Genomic DNA, 19,976 nt, shown 5'->3' on the forward strand with positions numbered 1-19,976 from the left:
CAGAATTTCAGGTAGCCAAGAGTCACAGTGTGACTATGTAGTGCATGTCTGGCATCTTCAATCTGTTGTATTTGTTCCATTTTGCTTGAGGCTACTCTCCTGATGTCTAGTGGAACAATTTCAGCAAGCTCAAGCAAAAAGGAGTTAAACCTATACAGCAATAGCAGAACTGAGCCCAAAAGTTGACAACGTCACAGGAAAGATAGATGAATATCTTGGAGAATCAACCAGCAGAAGGGGCACATTTGGGCATGCTGTGAAGCCTCCAGGAAACTGGGGGACTATGTTCATAGCAACTCTTTTGCCAGAAATCTGTTGGATGGAGTTCCAAATGGTCACCAATGCTGTGAGGAGTTTCAGAAAGATTTAGTGAAACAAAATTGGACATTTCAAACATCACCCATAGCTACTGGGTATTGTGGCACATTACAAGTGGGTTCTGGGTATCCCACCAGCTGACAGGGTCCTGAGAAATCCCTCTCTGGCATGCCAGTTAGTCATGAACCTACCAAGTGGGCAATGTGGAGCCAAGAGGGAAGTAAAACACCCTGTCAAGATAAAACAGGCAAGCCTATGTGTCTATCTGTCTGAACGTCTAGCATCTACCACCATGTCATCTTCAAGGATTAGTGGCTTGGGGTAAAATCCTGGCCTTATTCAAACCAATGGCAAAACTTGAAACCTTGCATTATTTGAGATAGTATCCTGGGGCAGTAATCACAAAACCTCATCATTTCCTTTCCTGCAATATTTTATGTTCACAAACCAAACAGAGGAGTTTCCCCATTGTTGGACTTGGCTGTGATGCAAAGCAACAGAGGCAACAGAGAACATTGATCTTCATTAAGTATATGAATAAACATTTCACTTTAATATTCTAGCAAAGTATCTAGTCAGTCTACTGCCAGTCCATCTCCTAATCAGGGGTAATTTTATCTTGTCACTTACATTTTAAAATGTATGATTCACAACCTCTCTCCATGGTCCTGCCCATCACTTTCTCTTCTATCCACTTCCCTTTCAGATTAAGAGACAGACTTATCAGTTTTCCCCACTGATTCCTCTTTTAAGTTTCCACCTTTCCTTCAGCTCTGAAGGAAGGGCACAAACAGTTTAAGTGCTGCACAAAGTCACATGTTAAACTTATGAGACTGACATAATGTAGCAAACATTAATGTGCTAAAACTACAAATGCTAAGTAAACCACTTACCCAAGAGATCCTATCTCATCTTCTGATCTCTTGTGTCAACTCATACCCTCTCATCCATACCTTCACTCTTCTCATTCTCTTTTGGCTCTCTCTTCACAATCTAATTACGTTTTAGTTTTTCCCATTATAAAAATGCACTCGGCACCACTTACCAGTATAAATACTTACCTTTGTCCCATTTGGCTCTAGGTTCATTGAACCTGCTGTTTACAGTTGATGTCTGGAGTCTTTTCATCCAATTCCATCCCACATTCTCTCCAAACTCACATCTGCCCTTTGGGCTCCCTGGAACTGCTCTTGACAGTGTCTCCAGTGACCCTTCTGTAGCTAAAACCATACCTGTGCATTGTCCTTATTCTTCTTGACTCGTCAAATGCCTTTGACACAGATAACTGTGCTCCTCTAAATATTGATCCCCTTTGGTTTCCATGACTCTGCCCTCTCCTTTCTCAAACCAGACCCAGAGCTGTCCAGTGCTGATGCTGATGTCAGGTCTGGCCGCAGACAGCCCTGGATGTTGGGGCTACGCCCAGTGCAAACCCCAGGATCAGGTGCGGGCAGCTCTGAACCTATACCCAGGGCTTCCCTGTGCTCTGTGCCCCATGGGATTGGGCACAGTGCAACCCTGGTGTCTATGATAGAGCCACTCTCTGCCCTATCTACAGGCTGGGAGCAACTCTGCAGTGGCACAATTGGGTTCTGAGGAATTTTATGTCTCATCTCAAACATTGTGGAAGAACACACAGTGTTTGAAATGGGGCACAAAATTCCCCCAATCATAACATTATTTTAATGTCTGCCAAGGGCCTTAATTTACCCACAAATCCTTCCTGGCAATCTCCTCCCTCAGTTCCAGCTAGCAGCACCACCATCTTATCTGTCATTCACATTTAGACTCTCACATTTAATGTATGTCTAAATCTTCCAGATTCCATCTCTGTAATGTCTCCTAAGATACAGGATTTCTAGTCCATACATGCAAGTAAAACTCTTTACCAGACTCCTATCAACTTGTGTCTCCATTAGCGCAACTTTCTTTTCTCTGGCTTTCACACATACAATCCTGCCTCATATCCATCAGATGCTCTTGCAAGGACCATTTTCCTAGCCCTTTGTTTTGAAGATTGAGAGGTTGTCACTCATCTCTGAGGAGCCATAACAACAACCATTTCCTACTTACTAAACTTTCAGACAAACACCCTTGCACTTCCTCCTATGCTGCTCTTTAGCCTTTGGGAGATGCTCCCCATAAACATCTGAGAAGTTGTCTTATTAACCTCTTCTACAACGTTTGGTAAAGCTCTCCTTTTCCACAATACCTACAGACAACTTGACAGTGTTACAGGTCCTGGTGTGCGGAGAATATTATCTATCTACACTGATCCATATGGTCTCATTGTTTCCCTGTACTCCCCTGTCATAGGCTGGCCTATCCCCTAAAAGAGGAGTCAGCCAGCCCTGCTGAGTCTTGGCAGCTGTGAGAAGGTTGCTAATGAGGGAATGACTCACTGGGAGTTAAAAGCTCTGAATGCACAGCCACAGGAAACAACTGTGGGGAAACAGCTGGAAGCAGGCAATAAGCTGAACTTCTGTTTGTGGGGGGGCAGAATGCTCGGTGAAGGCCAGGGTCACAGGGGACCTCTCCCAGTGTCTGAGATGGGACAACAAGAATTTTGTTTGCTTGCTTTGTTTAATTAAGGACTCTGTTTATTGCTGTAGGCTGGCTGAGAAGCTGCTCAGGGAAGAAAAGCCTGCCTGTAGAAGCCCCAGGCAAGACAACCTGCATGCACCCCCTCCCCGCATCTGTCTATTGTAATATCTATTGAGCCTTGCTTTACACCTACCATATGTACTTGTATCTAAGAAGAATTTTTTTCCCCCCATAGAGTGAAGGGAAGCTCCTTATCTTGGATTTAAGTAGGGGGGAGGCAGGCTGCTCAGGCTCCAGCTCTAGTTCTGGCCCTGACCTGGGCTTGGAGTCAGAGCTGGAGCCATAACTGTTGCCATGCCTCCTTGCTTCCTTGTCCCACCTTGCTAAGTCTGCCCTGTGCCATCCTGCCCCTCTACCTCTACTTCGTGTTGTTTATATTTCTGCCCTACCACACCACTTGCAGAGTTGCAGCTCTACCTCTGCTCTGGCTCCACTCCAGCTTGGGGCATGAAGTATATGCTGATGCTGGCTCCCACCAGGAAGCAATGGCTACAGCAGTTTTGGCTTTGACCTTGGGACTGGGGGCCAGAGCTGCTAGTGCCACAACTGCTACTTCCTGGTATGTGCTCCATGCCCCAGGCTGGAGTGGGGCTGGAACAAGAGCCATGACTAGGGGGAAGTGGCAGCAGAGGGGGCTAAGCTGGGGAGACCGGGAGGGGACAAGTGGTAGGAGCGATCTTTCTCCATTGCAGTGGGAGAGATGATGAATTTAAGATGACCCTCCAATAACTGTATTCTATACATAAAAATTATAACAAATTCATCAATTTTGCATGTGTAGAATCTAATTATGGAGGGTTATCTTAATTTCAAAGCTGTCTTGGATTCAGGTAAATATGGTATACCATGATCTCTCTAAGGAAGGCACCATCTTATTTTTTCTGTTCCTAGTGCAAGAAGGCTCTGGTCCATGTCTAGTGTCCCAATGCCCAAAGGTAGTACAGATAATAATAATAGTAGTAACAATAATAGACCTTGTCTGAAATGACTTAGTGTTTTGAAATGTTGTGGGTTGAGTGTCACTTATTCACTATTTTGACTATTGCTCATGCTGCATAAACATGAAGGAAAACCTGATCCCAGTCCCGAAGAGGGTCAGGCTCAACCTACCATTTTATCATTTCTGTCTGAGAAAGGCAGACTTAAGAGCATTGTTTAAAAATGCTCTTTTGAGTCTACTGTCTCCATCCACCTACAGACCAGCTTGCATTACTCCCATGATACCTCATCCATCTGCTCTGTTCTTAGTACTTTCTTCTGTCCCCTCCTCCTGCTTGCTGGTATTTTCCTTCCAGATAACATGTCTCTGTCATGGTTGTCTCACATTCCCTTCCTACTACTGGACTCACCTGTTGCCAGCCAGGTTTCCTTCCCTGACCACATAACATGAAAAATACATTTTAGCCAATCCACTGCACATCATTTCTTTTCTGTAGAAAATGTTTGATAAGATGCTCTGAGGCCCTCTGCTTGCTTTGGCCTGCCAGCTTTGCTATTCCATTGCCATGCCTGCAGTTTTGTAGGAAAGATAAATAAGAGATTTCCATGCACAGATGGAATAAAATATATAGTTTGATAGTCAGTGAAATCCACCCTTTTAAGTAATCATTGATTTAAGAAATTGTATGCAAAGAAAAAGTTTAAGAGTCAGATACTCAGCTGCTTAAAGGCTACCTCAAGCAAAAGTTGAGACATCCCCTCACAGTTGGCTTTGTGTCACCTGCGGTGGATCCAAGTGTTCAGGAGTAAAAGGGGTTGGGATGGAAACAAAGTTCTATCCAGTCCTTAGCTGGCAAAGTAGTAATACCTGTGGAATCACTCCAGTGTGGTAGCCAGAACCAGAGGGGTTACTATCATGAACAATAAATATATGCTCTTGGAGGCATTTGGCATTTGTGTAAACAGTTAAGATTAGCTAATTCAAAGTTTGCAAGTTTGCAACCTGCAAGTGGAATTTGTCTGTCACAATTTAACCAAAGCGTTGAATCTAACTGTTTGCACTGATCATGGGACCACTGAGCCCCCAAAATAAGCAGAGCTACAAGATTGGGTGATCTAACAGGTTTTTTAAAGGTCAAGCCATAACAAGATTTGACCACCTAATATAATCAGCACATTCCAAGGAATCCAGGAATAAAAAACTAAGGAGTTGAGCTTAAGCAGGTAATGCTAATTTCAAACCTCAAAGTAATGTGGTATAATTTGCTCGTTGTGTGAACCTGAGTTTGGGCAGTAACCTTTCATGATAATTTCGAACACCTTTTTATCCCATAAGGTAACAGCTCTAGGGCAAGATTGTGAGTGGCAGATTAGCATAACATAAGGTATAACGAAGCACATATGTCAGGTGACCAGCATGAAGGATGGACAGGCAGACCATCGCTGTTCCAAGCCTGGACCCTGGACTCCCAGTGTGAGTGAGGACCGGATCCTGACCCAGGGACCTTCCCAGTGACCCTTTGGACAGCGCTGATCGGGGACACCTGACTTCACTGGAACAACTTGGTGCACACCTGGCATAGAGGGACTGCCGATAAGTTGCCAACCCCATGTGGGAACCTTTGTCATTCTGTCTATCTGTTGTTATCATTAACTATTAGCTATTTATTACTGTACTATCTGTTTGTCGCATTAACCTTTCTGTTAACTGTTGTATGCTAAGCTATAAGTAAATTTGCCTTTATAGATTTCATAGATTTCATAGACATTAGGGCTGGAAGGGACCTCGGGAGATCATCGAGTCCAGCCCCCTACCCAAAGGGCAGGAAGTCAGCTGGGATCATAGGATCCCAGCAAGATAAACATCCAATTTACTCTTGACGGTGTTCAATGTAGGTGCTTGAACCACCTCCGCTGGCAGACTGTTCCAGACCTTGGGGGCTCGGACAGTAAAGAAATTCTTCCTTATGTCCAGCCTGAAACGGTCTTGCAGGAGTTTGTGACCGTTTGACCTCGTCATCCCTTGGGGCGCTCTGGTGAACAAACGTTCCCCCAGATCCTGGTGGTCACCCCTGATAAACTTATAGGTGGCCATCAGATCACCCCTGAGCCTACGCTTTTCCAGGCTAAAGAGTCCCGTGGCTCTCAGCCTTTCATCGTAAGATCTGTTTTCCTGACCTCTGATCATGCGCGTGGCTCTCCTCTGGACTCTCTCAAGCTTCTCCACATCCTTTTTGAATTGTGGAGCCCAAAACTGGATGCAGTACTCCAGCTGCGGCCTCACCAAGGCCGAGTACAAGGGGAGAATGACGTCCCGGGATTTGCTCGAGAAGCATCTATGGATGCAAGCCAGCGTTTTGGTCGCTTTACTAGCCGCAGAATTGCATTGGAGGCTCATGTTCATCTTGTGGTCAATGATGACCCCCAACTCTCTTTCTTCTGTAGTGCTATCCAACGTAGCACTGCCGAGCCTATAAGGATGCTGCAAGTTTTTCCTCCCAAGGTGGAGAACCTTGCATTTTTCGGTGTTAAACACCATGAGGTTCTCATCTGCCCATTTGCTGAGCTTGTCCAGGTCAGCCTGGATCACCCGCCTATCTTCTGGCGTGGATGCTTTGCCCCAAAGTTTGGGGTCATCGGCGAACTTGGCCAGTCCACTCCTGACTCCAATGTCCACATCATTAATGAAGAAGTTGAACAGGATGGGTCCCAGGACAGAGCCTTGAGGGACCCCACTGGTCACAGGGCACCACGATGAGTGACTGCCATCAATTACAACCCTCTGGGTCCGACCACGGAGCCAGTTTCCCAGCCAGCGAATCATGGTGGAGCCAAGGCCACAACTGGCCAGTTTTGCCAAGAGGTGATCGTGGGATACCAGATCAAAAGCTTTTTTGAAGTCAAGATATATGACATCAATCTCTTCTCCCTTGTCCAGGTGATAGGTCACCTGGTCATAGAAGGAAATAAGATTGGTCAAACAAGACCTACCCGCAACAAACCCATGCTGGCTATCCCTTAGGATGTTAGCCTGGGCCAGTCCATGAAGGATGGCCTCCTTAATAAACTTTTCTAAGATTTTCCCCAGGATAGAAGTCAGGCTAATGGGCCTGTAGTTAGCCGGATCCACTCTCCTCCCTTTCTTGAAGATCGGCACCACATTGGCCTTCTTCCAGTCTTTGGGCACTACACCAGAGTGCCAGGAGTTTTCAAAGATCCGTGCCAGGGGCTGGGCTATGACACTCGCCAGCTCCTTGAGTACCCTGGGGTGCAGATTGTCAGGACCGGCTGATTTGAAGGTATCCAGCTTCTCAAGATGTTCCTTCACGAGGTCAGCATTTATGGAGGGTAGGGGATCCCCCTCACCCGGATCTCCCTGTCCCATAGCAGGCATTGGCGTCCCATGGGACTGATGAAAGACTGACCCAAAGTACCTATTTAATAGGTTGGCTTTTTCCTGGGCGTCAGTTGCCAGTTGTCCCATCTGGTTTAGCAGGGGTCCAACATTGCCCTTGCTTTTCCTCCGGCTCCCCGCATATCAGAAAAAGGACTTTTTGTTGTCCTTGATGCTTGAAGCTAGTTGGAGTTCAGTTGCAGCCTTGGCTTTCCTGCTTTGCTCCCTGCAGGACCGGACCAGTGCAGAATAATCCTCCTTGGAGGTGAATCCCATCCTCCATCCTTTGTAGGCTTTCCTTTTTAGCCGCAGGAGGTCCGCTAGGTCCCTAGAGAGCCAGGAGGTCTGCTGTGCCTTCTTGCTGCCTTTCCTCCGTGTTGGAATAGATTTAGCTTGTGCCTTGAGGATCGCTTCCTTGAGAAGCAACCACTCTTCTTGAACTCCCATCTCCCTGGGGTCACGGTCCCTGAGGGCCTGACCGACTAGCCTCTTGAGCTTATCAAAGTCAGCTTTTCTGAAGTCAAGGACTTTTGTGTTGCTGACTGACTTGCCAGCTTTACGGCGGATGGTGAAGGTCATCAGCTCATGGTCGCTGTCACCCAGCTTCCCATCGATCACTAGGTCGCCGATTAGGTCATCCCCCGTAGCCAGTACCAGGTCGAGCAGCGCTTTGCCTCTCATTGGCCCATAGACTTCTTGAGTCAGGTAGAGGTCATCCACGCATGAGAGAAAGCTTTGCAACCACTCGGATTTTGCTGAGTGATCTTCCCAGGAGATGTCCAGGTAATTGAAGTCACCCATGACAACCAAGGTCCTGGAGCAAGCAGCCTCAGTCAGTTCCCGGGTGAACTCCTGGTCAAGCTCAGGACTTTGAGTGGGAGGTCTGTAGTAGACTCCCACCGTTGTGTCCCCTGTGCCGTTTTTCCCACGAATTTTTACCCAGAGGGTCTCTAGCTGTCCATGCTGGTCGCCAACATCAGCTTGCAGGGACATGTAGCTTTCCTTCACATAGAGAGCTACACCCCCACCCCTTTTGTCAACACGATCCCTCCTGTACATGGTATAGCCCTCTATACCTGTGGTCCAGTCATGGGTGGAGTCCCACCAGGTCTCTGTTATCCCAATGACGTCATAATTCTTTGCACTGAGCAGGAGGACAAGCTCCTCCTGCTTGTTGCCCAGGCTCCTGGCATTAGTGTACAGGCAGGCAAGTGTGCCCTTAGGGGCTCTTGCCTTGCCCACAGATTGTGCCAGGGCTGGAGCAGGGGTGGGCTCCCTTAAGTGCCTTGGTCTGCTGGCCTTGCAAGGGCCGTTCAGTGGGCCAGCAGGGGCAGTAGTCCCCCCATCCCCCAGCGGGCTTAGTTTAAAGCCCGGTGGAGCAGGTCAGCCAGCCTGGCTGAGAAGAGCCTCCTCCCCAAGGGAGAGAGGTGGAGGCCATCTCTTCCCAGCAGTTCGCTGCCTCTCTCTCCAAAGAGCGGGCTGTGGTCATGGAAGCCAAAGCCTTCCCGATAATACCAGCGCCGCAGTCTTTGGTTCACTGTATGGATCCTCCTCTCCCTCCTCAGCCCATAGCCCGAGACTGGGAGGATCGATGAAAACACCACCTGAGCTCCCAGAGCCCTAAGGCCCGCTCCCAACTCCCTGTAGCACCTCATGACCTGGCTGGGGGTGCTCTGAGCCGTGTCATTGGTGCCCACGTGAATAAGGAGCATGGGGTAGTGGTCTGTGGGCTGGAGGAGCTGCGGGATCCTCTCCGCAATGTCTCGGATGCGGGCCCCCAGGAAGCAGCAGACTTCCCGGGTTAAGGGGTCGGGGCAGCAGATTGCCCCCTCAGTGCCCCGCAGGATGGAGTCTCCCACAACAAACACCTTTCGCTTTGACTTGGGGAGAGCGGGGCCAGTAGCTGTGGTTGAGCCTGGGTTGCCTGTGGGAGCCGGCAACTGAGCAGTCTCTGCTGGGGCTGCAAGAGGTGCGAACCTGTTGCTAAGCTGCGGCGAGGGAGGGGCTTTGGTGCGGTGGGCCTTTGGGCCCTTGACCACCTTGGTCCATGCCCCTGACTAGGCAGAGCGGGAGGTCCCAGAGTCCTCCTTAGTCGTGGAGGGAGATGGTGCTCTCCCCTGCGGCTCCTGGGGGAGAAGGGCCTGGCAGTAGGGGTCTATCTCCTGCTCACAGTCCCTGATGGCATGCAGTCTCTGGAGTGTGGCCTGGAGCTCCTTCAGCTGGTGTGCCAGAGACTCCAGTAGGGAGCAGACCCCGCAAGGGGAGGTGGCCATGTTCCCGGGCCCCAGAGCCTGAAAAAGGGACAGGCAGCCCCCGCAGCGAAGAGCCAGGGGCTCTGTCTGCGTGGAGCCCAGAACCATGGGCTCCATCTGGGTGGCCGTCTCTGAGGCACCCGATGGGGGGGCTGCAGAGCCTGAGGGGCCCCTCAGGGTGCGGCGCATGCCCATCCGTGTCATGCCTCTGGTAGGCTGGCTATGGCTGGGGCCGACTACTCTGGGGGGTCGCAGGCAGGGTCTCGTGCCCTCCCGCGCCCTCTCCTGCGCGAACTCTGCGCTAGCTCATGCGCCTGTTTACGTAGCCTGTTCGCGCAGCTCTGGTCCTGGGGCTCCCTGGGGGGCTGGGCCAAGTAGGGGCCTGGGCGGGGGCTTGACCCGGGCCGGCACCAGGCAGGGGCCTCCTCCCAGGGAGCGAGGAGTTAACCCCTTCCCACCACGAGCCCGCTTACCTCCGGCTGTGCTGGGGGTTGGCAGGGGGCTCTGCGGCTGCTGAGGGGGTGTCTGGGGGGCTTTGGGGGAGCGGGGGTGCAGCGGGCTTCACTCCTGACTCGCCTCCTCGATCCCAAACCCAGCAGCCTCATGGCTGAAACACTCACAACACCTAGCCGGCCTGTGACACTCCAGCCAGCATTGCTTTGACCATTCAAAACTTAACTGGGGTCATGGAGGCCTCTTGTAGCCTCAGTATCAGGAAAACAGAACAACTTGGGAGGATTTAGAGGATTTCTTTGCCAAACAAAGAGCAAGGGACAACTCATAAGATGTTTCACTAGTTAGATTTAATAGCACATTGATGAGTTAAGAGTCCTCCTAAGATGGCTAATAATGGCTCATGTGGAATAAGGTGCATGTCAGCTGGCTGTTACCTTCCACCAGAGAGGTGGGTGCAGCTGAGTGGTCTTGCATTCTGTTTGCTTTTAAAGCATAGTGGGATTACCTGGAATGAAGCAAGATATACAAATATAAAATATCATCAATATTCCATGAAATCTGCAAAGTTGATTCATGCCAACTGTCAGGGAAACAATGTTTTCTATGGAGATATAAAGATGCCAGATGAAATTCTGCTCATTTGTGCAAATCATGATAGAAGTGAGACTTGTTTTTAGGGAGGAAAGGAGTTGACTTGGAAAAGGGTCTGTCCAGAAGTACACTGAGAAGACTGTGTGTCTTGGTGAATCATCTTAAAGTCACAAATAGGTAGACAGTTTTGGTGCAGTAGACAAAACCTCCCTAAGGTCCCTCCAATCTCTGCCTGTGGGTCACCCCCAATTACAATTTCTGGGTTTTTAAAGGGATAAGATCAAAATTCAACTAATTTTACTAACAATATATATTCAGAAGTGCTTGATGATTGATTACGATATTAGTTCATAATTCATCTTGAAGTTATAGCATCATCTGCTTTAAATGAAATGCACTTACTAATGTATGTGTAATTGAATATGTATATATAAAAAGAAAGAACACAGCTAAGGATACTAATTCAATTAAAACAGAACATTCTCTTATAGCTACACTTATTATATTCCAATACAAATTGAGAAAGAGCTATATTTTGTCTGTAAAGCAGCAGTTTTCAACCTGTTGTCTGTGGCCCCCTGGGGGTCCTCAGACTATATTTAAGGAGTCTGCAAAAGATGACTATAATCAATCAAAAGTATATGAATACCCACACTTACAATTCAAAGACATCCACACCTCCATTTGGAATTTCCAAGGGGGCCCACACCACTATTCAAATTTTTTTAGGGGTCTGCAAATGATGAAAGTTCGAAAGAATGTTAACTGGTGATACCTTTTTGCCATGTTTCACTCAATTTCTTTTTCAAATTTAGCTTGGCTTGTAAGGTTTTTTGTTTGTTTGTTTGGGTTTGCGGGGGTAGGGGGCTGGAGTTTTCTTAGCTTAACCGTACAAAGAACATAGGAGAACATAAGGCATATGGCAGTCAGTTAGGGGTAGTTTTATTTCAGATGTATATATACAGTCACACATGCAACATCTTGTTTCTGATTAGCAGGGTTGGGAATTCTTCATAAAAACTTTTCTTAGTTGGAAAATTCTGACTGATCAAACCTGAACCTTTTCACAAGAAAGGGTTCATTTGAATCAACTTGACTGTTTGAAAAAATATTAAAAGTTGTAATTATTTTAAATGTTTCATTTCACCATTTTTCAAAATGAAGTTTTAGTTTTTCCAGTTTATAACCTGATGCAACTTCTTTTTCCCAGATTTTAATGTTTCAGGGTTTTTTGTCTCAATTTCAGATGGGGAAACAATTTATTGCCTCAAGGATTGTATAATTACTAATCAAAAAATCTTATGGCCCTTGACTTCATGCCACTTCACAGCTGTATATAAAGAAATCCAGACTCCAAAACCCAGGTACTCCATCAGACCCCTCCTCATGACTAGGGCCTTTTGGAGGGATGGGGTTGAAATCTGTGATTGAGGGGAAGAAGTAAATATGAAGAGACTTTTCGTCAGTCTATTTCCAGTAACTTCCAACCTCAGCATTCCATTTCTTGCCATTTTCATTTTTCCTGCAAGTTTTATTTCTCAATCAGCCTGCATTTCATTTCAGATTAAATGTGTCCCTAGAGGAGCATTTAAATTCAAATGCTGTCTGGGGTGGATTTGTGCATAAGTTCAATTTCAAAAATCATTTGGGCTAAAGTATGTATATTTGTGGGGGGACAGGGGGGCAGGGGGGGAATGGTGGAGAAGAGGGGAGAATAAATTTCCTGCAGGAGGAAGCAGTCATCCTCAGCCACATTGTCTAGCAGACTTAGAACTGTCTGGGGGCATAGACCTTCCAGCATCTGCTTTTCTTTCTGCTGCTTTACTGGCCTTAATAATACATTACAAAGCTATTTAGTGTCCCGATTTCATTTCCCTTGCTTTACTGATGTGGTCCTGGAGGGTCAGAGATGCCAAATGTAGTTCAATCATCTTGGGGGGCATGAGACGAAGAAGGGCCCTTAGTCCCTGGGATGGATTTTTCCATGTGGCAATATGTTTGCGTACTAGCGTTATAAGCAGTGGATGACTGGGGCACCAGCCAGCTCTTAACACCACCCTTGTTGCTGCCACTGGCCAAGAGGAAGACCCTGGATATTATGTCTCTGTATTTGTCACTTACACTGCAAGGTGTCAGGTGGCTTGATTCTGCATGGAAAAGGAACTATCCCCCTCAGAATTCAGAACAGCTCAGACAAGCTACTTTGGAGATCTGGGACTGAAATTCAGTCAGGTCCCAAGGCAAATAAAGTAACCAAGAAATAATAGGAGACTATCCTCTTGTGGCATCTCTTCGTTTATTACTCATCTCAAGATTGCCGTTAGCAGTTGCTGTGCTTTGTCAAGCTTTGTTGAGGGGAAAATGAAAAACAAAAATTGAAGCTATCCATGTATGAAAGGGCTGCGTGAATGACTGATTCTTGTTTCAGTTGCCAAAAATTGTTTTAGGTTGACCTCAAACAGAAATTCCATAGAATTTGGGTAACTTCAAAATGAATTGAACCAAAAAATGATCGTTTCATTTTTTTTCTGGCATTTTTAGTAAAAGCCAAGGGCTAGGCTCACAATACCAGCCAGAAGGAGTAGGTAATATTGCAAATGGTACACATTTGTGCCTTAAAGCTTTGCTTTAAAAAGATGCCCAGTTTCATAATTGTAAAAAAAGGATTACATTTGGGTCAGTCTGTTTTTCAGACCACAATTGTCAGAGAAGCATAGAAGTAAAGGACAGACCTCTGCCTAATCCCATCCCTAGCCACTTCAGGGTTGTTCACTGCAGCATAGCATCTGCTGTCTTGTTCAGTCTATTTTTAAATGTCCTGAATAACCGTATATGAATCCCTTTCTTTAGGACACTATGCCAGAGCCTAAAATGGGCCAAAATTCTTAACCCATCTAGCTGCAAACCAAGATCTTGCTGTGGCCATGAGCCATAGGACACAAAACTTCTCAGGTCCCAGAATCAATGACCTGCCCACAGTTCCCCAGCTCAAAGAGATTCTTTTCAGTAGGTGATTTCTTAGAATAAATAATACGCTAGAGCTGACTAAAATTTTAAAAAAAATAGAAACTAATGAATGAACAGAGAGAATGAGAAATTATACTACTACTCTTTCTCCTAGCAAGAGTAAAGAGTTTAAACTACCAGGGAGCCACATGAAGTTTGTGAGGCCTTCTCTAATGATGACTTTCTTAAGAATTTTTTCTCTGATCCCATTATACCTTTTCCTTGGCTCCATCTAATCCCATCTCTGTTAATTATATTGTTCCTCTTTTTACAGTTCTCAGTAGCACTTCTCCATCCTTGTTTTTTTCACCCTCTCAAATATTCTGAAAGCTTCATCATGTCCCTTTTTTACCTCAGAGCTAAATTATTTAGTTTGCAATAGGTTTCCTCATAAATCAGTCCCTCTTTCTTCCTGATCTCACTTCTCTTTTAAACTATCTCCTATTTGTCAGCATCTTTCTGGTAAGGCCAACCGTGTTCCTGGTGAGGTCCTGAGAGTGCTGGGTATAGCAGGACACTAATCTTCCCATTCAAAGATACATTGACTTTGTGTATACAGGCAGAAATTCATTGGCCTTTGGTTTTTGTTGCCATATTACTTTGTAAATCATGTCTAGTTGGCTACATATTGCCATTTTAGCATTGACACCTCCTTCTCAACTCTTGCTCTCCCTGGGCACATCTACAAGTTAATTAATGTGCTTTAGGTAATGTGCATTAAATCTAGTAGGGGCACTTATACATGTGCTCTGGGGAGGGGGGGGACGCTTAAATTAGAGTGGCTCTGAGAGCCACTCTAATTAAACCACCTGGAGCATCTCGTGTATCAGTGTTCCTGTATTTCAAGATGGTGATGGGGGCACTTTATCTAAAGCTAATAGGGCTAATAGAGACCTTTAGATAAAGCACCTTGCCGCCATTTTGAAGTACAGAGATGCTGATGCATGAGATGTGGGAGGTTGCTGGAGCACAGTAATTGCCACGCTCCAGCAGACTTAATTAATTGAGTCTGCTCCATACAGCATGTCATAGCAGCCTCCCTGCTCGTAGATGGGCACTCTCCATTGTGAGGTACTAGAAAATTGTGCATTAGCCTATTTTAAAGTGCATTAGCTAAAGGGCATGGCTTTTTGTGACACTTTAATGCATATTAAAATAGGCTAATGCACATTAAAGTGCACATGTAGTTTCACACCATTAGTATTTCTCCAAAACTAATAGTCTTTTTCGTTTTTTTCTTTTGCTCATGTTTCTAATTTCACTGAGGTACCTTTGCAATATGTTTGTGTCCACACTGGTAAATGCAGTCCCTCTCAATTTAGTATTCACTGTGAATGTCATGAACAAGCCAGTTACTCCTTTTTCTATATTAATGAAGTGGTTAAAAAATACCAGACAATACAGATCCCTGCAGGCCCTGCATAAATTCTCTAATTATTATGTTACCATTGATCATTCCCTTTTCTTTAAGCCTCTAAGGTAATTTTTAGTTTGTGGAGCAGTATTCCTTTACACCTAAAATAGAATTAATATTGAAATTAAAGTTTTGTAAGATCCAATAGCTAATTGCTTTACCAGCATCTAAATATACTGCATATATTGTGTTGCCTTCATCTTTTCGTTTTGTAGCTCTGTCCATGAAGAAACACCTTTTTCCAGGCAATTCTTTAAAACACAAAAAACCCCAAATGCTGATTATTGCTCACAGTTCTGCCAGAGTGGTCAGGTCATGCTGTGGCATTTACTTTTCTCATTATGATCTTAGTCATGAGAATGAGGTTTGTAATCTCACCTATACTGTCAAATAAAGAAAAGCACACTTTACTGTTTTGAGCTTTCATATGTTTTATGATTAGATTGGTTGCTCATTACAGTGCCACTATAGAATGACATGAAATCTGAATTTCATGTAATAAAACCTGATTAAATAAAGAACTATTACACAAAAATTAATGCAAGACAATTTTACCATATTCCCTGTTCCCATGGCCATTCTGGGTAGATAAAAATGTATGGTTTATATATATATCATTTTAAAAAAGAAAAATGTATTTAAATTAATATCTTATATATGATAGATAAAAATTATAATAATATATAGAGTATAGGTATATATATAGAATTTTAATGTATATAAATTATAGGTATATGTATAGAATTTTAATTTATATATGTGTGATTTATGTTCTTTTTTCTTTTAACATATATATTTACAATAAAATAAGAAATTCATTGCATTAAACTTGTAACAATATTAACATTTAAATTAGATAAACATAATATTCAAGCAGTATATGCTGGTTACCAACATTTTAATTAAACAAAATATTGAAATAGTTTGACTACAGGGCTCTGGGTGCAAGGGTCAGGGGGTCTGGAGCTCAGGTTGTGTTCTCATTGACCCAGAAGGGTCAAGGAAAAGGGCCCAGGCGGGAGCAGGTGCATCCTGTAGATGAGGGGTGGGCAATTATTTTGGGCGGAGGGCTGCTTACTGAGTTTTGGCAAGCCATCGAGGTCCACATGATAGGCAGTCTGGGGCAGATAAATATTAATTTTCTAAATTTTTAGGGGCCCTGCAGGCTGGATAGAATGGCCTGGCGGAATGCATCCAGCCCCCAGGCTGCATTTTGCCCTCCCCTGCTGTAGATCAACACCTGGCTGTGCAGGCAGTGTCACCAGAAGGGACTTTGGCTTCTTCAACCATGGGATTTTCTTCCAAGGAGAATTGCTGAGAAGAGATGGGATCCACCTGATGAAAAGAGGGAAGAGTGTCTTCACAGACAGGCTCACTAACCTAGTGAGGAAGGCTTTAAACTAAGGTCACTGGGGGTTGGAGTCCAAAGCCCTGAGGTAAGTGGGGAGGCAGGAGACCAGGGAGAGGAGCCAGCAGAAGGGGGAAACAGAGGAGTTGCTCTCATACTTCCTGAGAAATCAGGGCAATCAACTAGTTACCTCAGGTACCTGTACATGAATGCACGGAGCCTGGGCAAGAAACAGGAAGAACTGGAAGTCTTTGCACAGTCATGGAATGATGACACGGTCAGAATAACAGAGGCTTGGTGGGCTAGCTCACGTCACTGGAGAACTGTCATGGATGGGTATAAACAGGCAGGGCATAAGAGGAGGAGGAGTTGCACTTAATATAAAAGAGACATCTGATTGTTCAGAGCTCCACTTTGAAGCTGGAGATAGGCCTGCTGAGTCTCTGGGTTAGGATTAGAGGGGAAAGCAATAAGGGTGATGTTGCAATGAGGGTCTGCTATCGATCACCAGACCAGGAGAGAAGCGGTGCATGAGGCTTTCTTCAAACAGCTAGCGGAAGTTCACAGGCCCTGATTCTCATGTGGGACCTCAAATCACCCTGACATCGGCTGGGAGGGCAATACAGCAGTGCACAGGCAATACAGGAAGTTTTTGGAGAGTGTTGGGAACAACTTCCTGGTGCAAGTGCTGGAGCGACCAAATAGGGGCCATGCTCTTCTTGACCTACTGCTCACAAACAGGGAAGAATTGGTACTAGTAATGTACTAGTAAATGGCAACTTGGGCAGCAGTGACCACAAGATGACTGACTTCAGGATCCTGAGGAAAGGAAGGGTGGAGAGCAGCAGAGTAAGGACCCTGGACTTCAGAAAAGCAGACTTTGACTCACTCAGGGATCTCATGGGCATGATCCTCTGGGAAGCCAGACTGAAGGGGAGAGGAGACCAGGACAACTAGCTGTACTTCAAAGAAATCTTCCTGAGGGTGCAGGAACAAACCATCCCTATGCACAGGAAGACTAGCAAGTATGGCAGACCAGCTTGGCTTAGCAGGGAACAGATCTCTGTCACTTCAGCTAATGGACTAATTGATAGCAGTGGCAGGTTGTTGTTTTCTATGTAGGCTGGCATTAGATGGGGCTAGAAACAGTTTTGTAATGAATTTCATGGATGTTTGCTGTCAGCCAAAGAGTGACAAGAAGCAGGAATCATGGGTTCCCACTCAGACTCTGGAGTAAAGTGTGCTAGGGGATACAGATTTTTCTTCTTAAACACTCAAGACCTTGATCTTGCAACCCTTACTCTGTGGGTGCATCTACCTGTGAGCTTTATTGCAGAGTTGACTAATTACCTCTGCAATAAAGGGTTACCATCTACATGTGTGCTGGTATGAGGGTGCACTGTAAGACAGTATTATCTTATGGCAGAGTTATTAAATGCATGTGTGGATGGTGACCATGACTGCAAATTATGCCCAGTCAGCCCAGTAAGCCAAGGGACAAAATCCTGCCTCTTGCCAGTCCCTCTGCCTCCCTCCACCACCATCCACAACCTGGGATTGACCCTGCCCGCTGTGGCCACTGCCAGCTCGTGCCTGCTTCACCCCAGTTCAGATTGCTGCTGTCTTGGGCACACATACAGATGCTGTGCCCAGGAGTAGTTTACCCCGGCTCAAAAAGCTCCATAGTTTATTGCTTCACCTTAATTGCACATGTAGATGCACCCTGTAAGTCACATTTACTCACAAGACATATACCTGGGTTTCCATGTTAACTGCTATTCCAATATGCACCTATGCCATGCAGGATTCCAGTGGGACAACTTTTGTGAGTAATGTTTACAGGACAGGGTCTTTTAGGAACAAATTCCATCCTGAAATGAATGCTTGGCAATTCTACTGATTTTAAGAGCCTGTGTGCTGAACCAAAGAGATAATTTGGACATTAATTATACAGAATAAGCAAATAGATATACAGTATATCAGCACACTGTTTTGGGATCCATTTCCAGCTGCTAAGGCTGGTACACAGGTATTGTCTAAGCAACCCCCACCCCCCAAAAACAGAATATGCTTATTGTTTTTTATTCGCTGTTTTTTCCAATCACTTTTAAGAGACCTGTGTTCTATACATGTAAAACACAGTAGCTTAACCCTATTTCACTGAGGGCTTTGATGCTCTGAATACACTATACATATAGGCTGCTTACAGATGTGGGGGGGAAAAAAAACAAAATAGCACTTTACTTTCAATTCAGCACACCCTTGCACCAACCACAGGCGTGCCTAGAAGAGGAATCATATCAGTTTGACCCTGCTTGCCCAGCATCTGTATAGCTTGCATGTTTCAGCGGGACTTTTTGGCACTTTTATCTAACAGCTGATTTAATTCAGCTACTAGATAAAACTGCCAAAAAGCCCTGCTGAAGTGTGCAAGCTATACAGATGCTAGGGAGCTGGATCAAACTGACACACTTCCTCTGCCGGGAAAGTGCTGGTGTTTTTTTCCACATCTGTCAGCGCCCACAGTTACTGTGGAGTATTTCGTGCACAGTAATTCTTTCCTTCTTTTAGCTCACTACAGTGTTTTTGTTGGTGAATACCCTAAGTGCACTAGAGTTTAGCCCATCTTAAAGCATTAATGCCTCTTTGACCTCAGGAAATTTCCCCTTTTATTTTAGACAAGATTTGCGACAGGAATTCTAAAGTTAGGTGAAGCAGTCTTTATTAATTTAATCTTTTTTCTGACATCTGAGGGTTTGGATAATGGGAACTGTGATGTCTGGACTTTTCTTTTTATACATAAATTTGGAATTAAGAAAAATTGGAATCCAAAATACTTCATAATCAGGAATGCTGGTTTTCTCTGATAAAACAAATCCCTGATTTTCAGATTAAACAAGTAACCCAAAATCCACATTTTTCTATGATTAAAATGAAATACCACTAATATATTGATGTATATATAATGGTGTTTCATTTTAATCATGGAAAAATATATATTTTGGGTTATTTTTTTAAAACCGAAAATGGAGGACTTGTTGTTATCAGAGAAAACCAGGATCCCTGACCATAATTGGTCTTAAGGTCAATCTGCCCTGTTGCTTCATTCCACTTCCACCTCCTTCCCCTTATCACTGCACAGTGACAGTGTCAAGAAAAATTCTGTGGAGTAAAGTGCCAATATATCTTTCTTGTCAGCCAGCCTCCCATTCCTTGGGAAAATGTTAGGATGCTCATCCTGACACTCTGATCTGGCAGGAGGTAACTGCCTGTAGAGAATTCTGAATGCATCACGTGGATGTAAAGAGAACAACATTTGCATGACCATTTAAGATAACAAAACAGTTTATCTGTTGGAATACAAGACTAACTCCCATGATATTAAATCATGAGGCACCAAAACTCCTTTGATGTTGTTTTGAGTTTTTAATGCTGGTACGTGAATGTGATCACTGTTAAAATTTCTTCTGATGAGCATATTAAACTATTAGCCATGTAAATTAACAGTGCACTGAGTGTTTTTTTGGAGAGTTAGGTAAAGCTGAACTGCCACAGCTATGCTTCTGATAGTGAAGGGATGACTATTTCTCTGTTTTGATCAGGAAGATTTCTGTTCAGCTACACTAAATTAATGTTGTAAATTCAAGCACTCAG

Source organism: Crocodylus siamensis, chromosome 1, assembly GCF_052110815.1.
Source record: "Crocodylus siamensis isolate JL-2025a chromosome 1, ASM5211081v1, whole genome shotgun sequence".
NCBI classification, from domain to species: domain Eukaryota; kingdom Metazoa; phylum Chordata; order Crocodylia; family Crocodylidae; genus Crocodylus; species Crocodylus siamensis.